The sequence below is a fragment of the Anomalospiza imberbis genome, chromosome 14 (assembly GCF_031753505.1).
Source record: "Anomalospiza imberbis isolate Cuckoo-Finch-1a 21T00152 chromosome 14, ASM3175350v1, whole genome shotgun sequence".
In the NCBI taxonomy this organism is placed as follows: Eukaryota; Metazoa; Chordata; class Aves; order Passeriformes; family Viduidae; genus Anomalospiza; species Anomalospiza imberbis.
In genome coordinates this window covers 11,072,880-11,082,043 of record NC_089694.1, presented here as the reverse complement: position 1 = coordinate 11,082,043, position 9,164 = coordinate 11,072,880, and positions in this window count along the sequence as shown.

The following is a 9,164-nucleotide window of genomic DNA, read 5'->3' as shown; positions in this document are numbered from 1 at the left end:
AAAGATGTCCCTTCTGCAGCCCAGCCCCAGGAACCTGTACCAGCACTGCTGTGCAAGGGGCTGGCAGGATAGTTAAAGGAAGTCCTTCATGCCTAATCTTCATGTCTAAACTTTGAATTTTTGTGCCTTTCTGTCTTCAGCTTTGCTAGCAGAGGCTGGATCACTTGAGTCATCATCCCATCAGAATCTTTATCTCTATACACTCTTTCTAATGTTCATGTTCCTCCACTCTCTCAAGTCTCCTCAGCTCAGTCAGCAGCAGACTCACTCTATTTACAGGGAGAGGGAGAAAGATTTCCTAAGTGTGGCTGGGATACTGCTGTTCCTGAATTGTCCTAAGGCAACCTCTTTCATTCTCTTAAATGCATATATAGAGCTTATTGAGCATCAGTTGGATGTGTGAAATTAGCTGGATGAAGCTGATCCTCTGGTTATGCAAAAATAAGATATTGCAGAGAAAAAGTGAAGAGTTCTAAAAATTATTGGCAAAAACTTGCCTCTGTTGAAACCAGTGGAAATTTTCATTGACTTTGACTGGGTCATAAATTCACAATAATCCTTATATCTTGGCACAAATTGTTAAAGATGCAATAGCTTCACTGGAGCCTTGTCAGTGTACAGGAGAGCACAATTCTGTAAGTCTGGGGATTCATGAAATGATGTGTTTCAATATGTGTGTTGCTAAGTTGTTAACTCAGATGCACTGTGAGTACTATCTGAAAAGCTAATCTAAAGTAATAAAGCTAATGTGCTTTTGGAGCATCCTGAGGATTTGAAGTCAATGCAGTTCTTGAATGACGAACATAATTTCGAAAGATATAAAGTAGTTTATAAAAGCACATTGCAGTCCATTGTAGAGGAGCATCTTACTGCATTTTTCAGAGGAAATGAAATCTTTGCTGTGGCATGAACTTTGGGTTGATCAATTTTCAATGTAGTCACAAATACAATTTACTGCTATTACAACAATTTGATGGTTTTAAAGCGCTAGCAATGTTCTTAGTAATTTGCAGGTAGGTGTTAAGCAAAAGCTGTTCCCCAAAGAAAGTAGAATATACACCTGTTGCAGATAAAAGAACAACATATATGTTGTGTAGCCCACAGCATGCTGAGCAGGTGCATGCTTTAGTGATGAACTGAGATCCTGCATGGATACAAAAGGGAGAAAATCTTTATTTTTTCTTCCACTGCTATATTGTTTAAATTTCCTCCTAGGTGCTTTCCTGTTTTGCTGTATTGGCTCCTATACATGCCACATTTCCTTGAGCAGAGGAAACCGAACCAGCAGTATTTTTCTAGGAGAGACATTGCCTTTTCTGCCATGGCTACCAGGCCACTGGGGGCCCTGAGCCTCAGCCCAGCACTGGCTCTGCAGTGCTGGCAGGGGTCACCAAGCTGACAGCCCAGAAAAGGTGACAGTCACATGCATTTCTAGCATGTTTAGCTTTATATTACTGTGCTGTATGTGCTGTGAAGGTATAGCCCACAGGCTGTCCTCAGCTCTGGGACAACAGGGAAACTTCTGTCCCCTCCTTTGTCTGGGGAAAGGGAATAAAAATAGTTGGTCTGCACGTCAACTCAAACTGTGCAAATTTGGCTGAAATCTTGCTGTTGTGAACAGACTTCAGTAAAAGTTATTCAGCCAAAAAATGTTGTGACAAAATCTCGTCTTAGCTTCCAAAAACATTCGGCCCAAGTAATGGGCTCCTTCCTTCCAGTGGGACTGCAGGGAAAGGGAGCAGAAGCAGCCATGCTCTTTGAGATGGACATCAAACAGGCTCAATGCATAGAAAGAGCAAGTCACGTATTCCCCCTGTGCTGGGAAACCAAAGCAAGGTCTGATCCTGACAATGGCATCTGCTGCACATCTGGCTCAGTGTGTGTGTTCTCTTCATGTGCTCCTCATGCAGCCCCAGCAGCTTTGTCATTGTGTTTTCCACTCTGTGGAGGTAGGTACGAGCTAAAGCCACAGAAAATTCAAAGGCTCATAAACAATTATTGAACCTTTAACCATCAAACTTTTTCTTTGTTGTCATGCTCCTTCTCCTTATCAACTCTAATAAACCCTGTCTGTGTGTTGCTGCAAGAGGAAAGGCAGGCCCTGTTCTTTCTGTGGCAGATGAAAATTGTTTCTAAGGGTGATTTGAATTGTCATGTGGAAGCAGCTGCTTTTTTCTTGTGTTGGTTTACTTTTCCCTTTTTCTATTCAATTTAGGTTTTGCTTTATTTTGTTCTACTTGCTGACTGTCTGCAATTTGCATCTGTTTATAGGGACAGCTAAAATGAAAGCAAGTAAATTAATGTGTTGACTTGCAGCACAAGATTGAATAAGTTGTTTAAATAGACAGCTCCTCAGGTCTTTCTTCTCTGACGAGCTGTGAAAGCTCCAGCATCCGTTTCCTTTAGGTTATAGGGTACTGAATTAACCAATAAATTGAACTGAGCCTGTTTCTGTAAGATCTGTGACAAAAGTTTAGACTTTTAAACTCAGACAGCATTCACATCGGTGTTTTTTATATGTATTCTGTGCACAATCCCTAGGAAAAGAATGTTTGTTACATTATCTAAGTAGAAAATAATATTTTGCAGTGAGTACATGAAGCAAATTTTGCATTTAAAATTTTGAAGTACTAGAAATGGAGATTAATTTCTGAAAGTTTTCTTTGAGAAAAGAGGAAATTACTGTGTAAGTAATAGATGAGCCTATTGTAAGGTTTTTGCTCGATGAGCACTATTTACTATGTTTTACAGGACAAGTAATTAACATGTGCAAATGTTAATGGTTGAACAAGAAGAAAGATATCCGACAAATTATTCACAGTGCAGAGTGATTTGACTTTTTTTTATCATTGTGATCTTTTAGTCTGACCTCCTTTATAACACGGTAGAGGAGACTTGGATTAATTATTTCTTAATTGAAGCAGAGTAGAGCTTCTGGAACGATGTCATATCCTGCTTTAAAAATGAACATGATGGAGGTCCTAGCAGAAAATATGGCAAAAGACTCCAGTAATTGTTTGTCCTCTTTGTAAGATTTGTGTCTTTTTTTGCTAACCTGAATTTCTCTTTGGTGCTGTATGTAATTATTTGTTGCATTGAAGAACCTATTTATTTATAGGTCTTTTCTTTATGTTCTTGTTATTTCACTCTGTGTTTGGCTGTCCCTTTATTTTGCAAATGGAGCAGATGCCAGCATGACTCATATGCTGGTAAATTGTTTCTATATTCAATGGGAAAGCTATTTTATGATGGAAGAATCTTTATAATAATTTCTAATTGCTTAACATGAAATAGTTTTTAATTTAAAACTAAAGAAAATACTTTAGAACTCACAAACAGAAATCCAATGACAAGAAGAAAAGACAACATAAAGGCAGAAATTGAGACTAATGTATAGTGAATATTTGTGATGAAAATACAAAGGTAATCAGCTGAACAGCATTGAAGAAGGTAGGACAAGGTGCTTGCTGTAGCAAACATAAAGAATAAGACACCAGCTTTCAGAAGTCAGTCTTTGCTTTATTTCCCAAAGACAAAAGGTCTTTCCCAAGTAGGTTTTCTATCTCCACTCCTCACCAATGCAGTGGCCTCAGCAGGACCAGCCAAGGAGGAGGAAGTTTTTGCTGTGGCCCTGGCCCAGGCAGGGCTCCTCAATGCCCTGGCACCTCCCAGCCTGTCCCAGTCAGAAGCTGGAGGACTCTCAGCCAGTTAAGTACAAAAATCCTATCAGGTACTGAGCTAGAGCTCTAATTAATCGACAGTGGGTGGCAAATAGTGGTCCACTGGGTGGCAAATAGTAATTTCTGCACCTGTAGCCATTGCTGAGCTGTATTGGCTTCCCAAGTTGATTTATTAGGTGACTCTTTGTCACACCAAATTGCCATGACTGTGAATCTAAGCCTTTAGTTTATTTTTTTGGATAGCTGTTAGCAGCTCCAACTTCCTGCCTCCCCACAAAGAACATATTAATTTATTTTTGAAAAAAGTATTGCAATCTTCTCTTGCACAAATGAATTATTTCATTCTTCTGTGGGACATCGCATCCTACACCTCGTCCATTAATATGGAACTATTAGTGGAGGGAAAAACCCTCACTGTTTCTTGTTTCTGCATATGAAGATTAGCCTCAATTTGAAAACCATGAGTTGCATTCTAATGTTCTGATTTTTTTTTTCACTGATAAGTTTGATCTATATTTTTTGTAAGCCATTTGAGAACTGAAACATGATTTTTATCTATCTTGAGTTGAAACATTCTGACAGATTTTCACCACAGTGAAAAAGATTTCACCATTGTTTACAATTTCTGTCCAGCCTTAGGTGATTTCCATTTTCTTCCCTTAGATGGTGCTAATAAGGTACAAAAAGCAGACCCAGGCTCTGCAGTGTTTTAGAAAGAACATGAAATACAATGAAGGCTTGTTTGGATTCTATGAGCAATTTCTTTCCCCCTCTCTGTGCTACATTTCTGCCTTATTTGTGCTTATTCAGGCTCCAGAATGACACAATATAAAAGTATCAAATTTGGTAAACAATTACATCTGATGACTATATGTTCATTTTGGAAAACTAGAATAACAAATGTTGTCTGTATCTGAGCTGCAAAATGAACAGACTTTTCATTAGCTTTGTACTCTCCCAGGGAAAGCTTACTGCCAGTATCTGAACTCTGGGAAAATGGACTTTTTTATTGGTAGCCAGTGTTATTCACCAATAATTAGGGGCCCCCACAAACAACTTTTTCTTTAATGTGCAACAGTTATCCCTGTGCACAGGAGCATAAAAAAATTTGCTCAGTAGAAAATGAAGGAAAAGAGAATCTCTAGCAGTTTTTCCTCTGCGTGCAAGTGTCAAGGATGCATGGACCATCTTGATTAACCATGTTTCTATTTTTTTCCCTCACTGTAATCCTGAGTATCAAGCTGTAGATGAGTAGTTATTTTATGAAATTTCAGTATAGCATAGCTAAAGGTCTGGAATGAAATTTTGCCACATGAGGATTTTAGCCTTTCTCAGGGTAGTTTAAAATACAAGCCCCACATCTCACTATTTTGCATGTCCAGTGTAGAGGTAAATGCTTTCAGAAGTGCATCCATGACCTGAAGAGCAGGATGAGCAGCATCTACAAGAAAAGTGACAGCTCATCAGAGGCATCTCACCCTGCCCATGCATTTGGCAGCAGAATTATACTTTCATTCTTTCCCCCCTCCCCACCACCTTCACCTCTCCTGGCTCACCATTTCTTTGCTCTCACAGGCAGTTTTCAGCCTGCCTGGTTCTTTGGGGTGTCTGTTGAGCACATAATTGATCATGACTGCCCATCACTGCAGAGGAAGACACACAGGGCTTGGGAGGGCAGGAGTGGCATGGGTCTGGATCCCAGGACCCTGCAAAGATGAGTGCCCAGAGGAACCACACAGAGTCAGCTGTGCCCTGCCTGGGGATGCTGCCAGGATGTAATTAGCACTTTGCTCTCAGGAGCAATATAGCTTAGTTCACCTACAATATATGGGTGAGAGAGACTTCACTGTTTATCAAATCTAGTTAGTTTGATTTAAACCCTCTAGGTTAGCCCAGTAGTGGATCTGTTTCTTTTCTGACCCTTCACTCATATTCATTATTGATTTTTCCTGAAAGACGTCAAGGCAATAACCACATGCCACTTTATTTTACCCTTTCCAGAAGAACCTTGAATGTAGTTTTAGGACACTGTGAAATCAAGGAACATTCACTCCAATCAAACACAGCCAACACTTTTTGTTGCCTTTGAGATACAAGTTTTAAGTGCTGTCCTGATTGGAGTGCCTCTGTGATTGCTAATGTGTGGTGAGTCCCACATTTCTATAGCCCATCCACCTCACATGGCTCTCTTTGACAGGCCAAAGTACACTTACATGGGCTTCTTTGAATTTAACCTTCTCGTTCAGGGATTCATCCACTGTCTGTCTTTACTTTTTTCCACTGAAGGGCCAATTAACAGCACTTGTAGCAACCAGACCTAAACATTAAAGCTCTTCTTTACCCTTTCATTATCTAATCTTACATTTTAGATTAAACCAATGACATGGGAATGGTTTCCCAGAAAGATGTTAAGTTAAGCTTTCCTCTGGTGAAGTCTGTGACATTCAAACTTTGTGAAGATTCATTTTTTGCTGCTTTTCCACCTCAGGCCTCCTAGCACATCACAAGGCTTTGTGTATAATTATTACACACAGAACTATAACAAAAGAATTTTACTAGTTTCCAAAGACAAGGCCATGAATTTTTAAACAAAGAGGATCAGGGGGGCTTATGTAATGTTGTGTCTCTGATGATGAGCTTTTAGTTAAATAAGCAATTCTATTTTGACATTGAGCCCCAGCTCCATTCAGTACACAATATGGACAGAGATCACTTAATGAACAGATGTTCAGTTTTGGTTTTTCTCAGCATGTGGCATAGGGCCCTATTTGTCAGGTTTCCCACTTTGATGACTGCTCAAAATTTCTAATTTTCTCTTGAGTTATGTGACACTTGTCATAGCATTAGGGCAAATCCCAGTTACATGTCAGCAAGCAAACTCCTGTGGTCCTTGTTTTATTCGTTGGACTGTAGCATGTTTAATTTAGAAACACTTGGAATTGTACCTAATTCCTAATGTTGCTCTTTATTCATCAACAGTTCCCTCAAAAGCTTTATTCATAAATTGCATTAAATTCTCAGATTTCTGTGTTCTATGATGAGTTGATGTTCTCTGTATGATAAACCACATAATAGCATTTTCTCAATTTCCCATTTAGCAGAACAGCCCATCTACTGTGGAGTCGTCTGGGGTTAAATCTTGCCTTTAGGCCAAAATCTGGATAATGAAGATGATGTAACTGAACTTAAATGGTTGTTGTTATCCACTGTAGATATTCTTAACATGCTGCTTTCACATTCATTTGGCCGTTCAGAGAAACTGGGTTTTGCTGGAGCATTGAATTTCATGGATGTGTTTTGGTTGAAAGGCTCAGGGGAAAAATTTGCTGTGTCCTGGCCAAGGGAACACCAAGGCTGACGCTCCCTTTACAGGGCAGATTTCCTCTTGTAGCACACACTGGCTAGCATTTGATTTTTTGATACAAAATAGATGATGGTGCCAGGTAATAATAAATTGGATCAGAATTGCCACTGTGATGTTACCAGATACATCCTATTCCAAGTTTCAGTTTTTTGTTTGGCAAAACTGAGTGACTATTGCAGACAGATTGGATGGGAGGGTTTTAGCGAGAATTCAATTGGGAGATCAGTGGCATTTTCAGCTTTTGAGTGTTTGATTTGCAGTCTTGATATTTAGTATGGAGTTCCTCATGAAACTCATGCTTTCACACAGTTCATTTTTAAGGGACCAATTGGCTGGAGTGGTTACACAAAGAGGGATCAGTTCAAAAAACAGTTGTCATAGTTTTGAGATCTGTACCATAGCCTGTGCAAGTGAAATTGCAAACCCAGATACTCCTAACATATAGTTTTCTTGTTATGGTTTAATTCCTAATAGTGTTAAGATAGAGAATGTGTATAAAAAACTTTAAACATTTTCACTTGCTTACTTCACAAGGTTTAAGAGCATTGTTGTTAAATTATGCAGGATGGCAATCCTCTTGTGAAGCTGTTGTAATAACCAGTCAAGAAGAGCTATTTCTGCAAACGTTTATTAGAGTATTTCTAAGTGCTCAAAACTATTACCAAATTCTTCTTTCTGCATACATATTTTTAGTGTTTGAAACAATAGCTGCTACATTTAAAAGAATGCTGGATGATGTCTGGCTCTGTAGCTTTTTAAACAATAGTTAAAGCTTGACAGTACTTGTACGGGAAAAGATTTTGTTTGTTGTGATTTGTGAGGCTATTCTAATTATGACTTGTTAATTGTTGGACTTCTACCATCTCTGAGCCAAGAATTTTGACAGAAGTGTTTTTTTCACTTGAAAATTGTCACTTGTATTCTTTATTCTTTACATCATTTGTATCAGGATTCATTAATCTCCTCTTTAAAACAATTGTCCAAAGCAAATGCAGAAACAATAACATAGACCCCTGGTGACTTGTCTTACTGCATTCATAATGAATTGCAAATTTTCATAACTATCAATTGATTGCAACTAACACGTTGACAATAATTCTTGGACACTAATTAGGAAATATTTATGGACAAGAAATAAATACATAGTAATCAAGATTGATTAATGAATGACTTGCCAACCCAAAAAGGGGTGAATTTTTTCAAGAGTATGGTTCTGTGCAATTTGCTGTGCTGTCATTACCCGCGGATATCCCTTGAAAGGTATCAATGTCTATATACATCCTGCTTTCAGCACAATTATTTCCACCTCTGCTGGCTGCTAAAGGCATAAAATTCAGGGCAGGTGTATTGCAGAGTGCACTGTCCAGGGCTAGAGACTGGAAACTGACTCTCCTAAATGTAACAAGCTAGGATGGGTCAGGATTTCTCAGGGTTTTGAATGCAAAAAACTAAAATCAAGGTCAATCTCTAATTAAGTGAGACCTGGAGTGAATATAAATTATTCCATTCACCCATGCAGCAATGTGACCTGCTAAGGAGAAACAGGCTCACAAAGGTGTTTTTGTGAATTTGCTGCATCTCCAGCTTGAGCTCCTCCCAAGATGGTTCAGCTCCTTTAATGGCAGAGCAGTTTCAGACTGATTTTAATTCTGCCTGGGTGGGACCATTGTGGAGAACCGCAACAAAACTTCTTCCTCAGGCATGTCTGTCAACCCTTTCCATACTGGATTTATCCTTCTTGAGAATGACAGCTGTCTTCAGCCAGTTAGTTTTGTTGATCTCATCAATATTTGACTCTGTCAGAAAAATGCAAGTAGTACAGTGCCAAAAATGGATGTCTGCCAGCTGATTTACTGTCTCAGGCAGATTGTCCCTGAGTCCCTGTAAAAGCATCACACTAAATGTATAAAGGAACACACTTATTCTGGGTTCTCTCCCTGCCAAAAAAGTAGGACTAAAAAAATAAAAACCAGTTCTACACCATCATGTTTTTCAGTTGATTCATGAAATGTCAGGAGTCTAACAGATTGTCTTATACCAAGAATAAACTTGGGAAAGGTAAACTGTGTTCAAAATCATGGCTCTGGAAACCCTGAGTGCATTCTCCAATGGTAGTAGGC